Source organism: Anser anser (assembly GCF_964211835.1).
Source record: "Anser anser genome assembly, chromosome: 2".
Classification (NCBI taxonomy): Eukaryota; Metazoa; Chordata; class Aves; order Anseriformes; family Anatidae; genus Anser; species Anser anser.
The window spans coordinates 9,237,191-9,237,695 of NC_139721.1; positions in this window are offsets into that span (position 1 = coordinate 9,237,191).

Below are 505 nucleotides of genomic sequence, written 5' to 3' on the forward strand. Positions count from 1 at the left end.
CATGGGTGTTTTTTGTTTGTTTGTTTGTTTTACACCACAAACAAAGATGAATTCAAATCAGAATCAAAATGCAAATATTTGTTTTTATCTTACTCATACACCTTCTCTTGACTGAATGAGATTCACTGTATTATTGCTTTTACGTGTTAATGTGCTCAGGCATGTGTAAGACAGAAGAAACAGCAGTTTTGTCCCAAGGATCTCACAACCAGTTCAGCCATGTCCGTATGCAAAAAAAAAAAAAAAAAGAATACTGTAATGTTATAAATAAACAGTGGTTAATTGCTTAAGCTGTAAGTAACTTTTAAACAACAAAGGAACATATTGAACACTAGCAGTAAATATACTATAAGACATTCCCTACTGGAATAAATCTGCTTACTGTAGATTAAGTTGTAGCCTCAAACTACCTGATAATTCAGCTATAATGTTTCCAGTTTGACAAATTTTAATATTAAGTGTGTGTGAAATTTCAGCCAGAAGTAAAGCAAAGTTTCAAGACTAG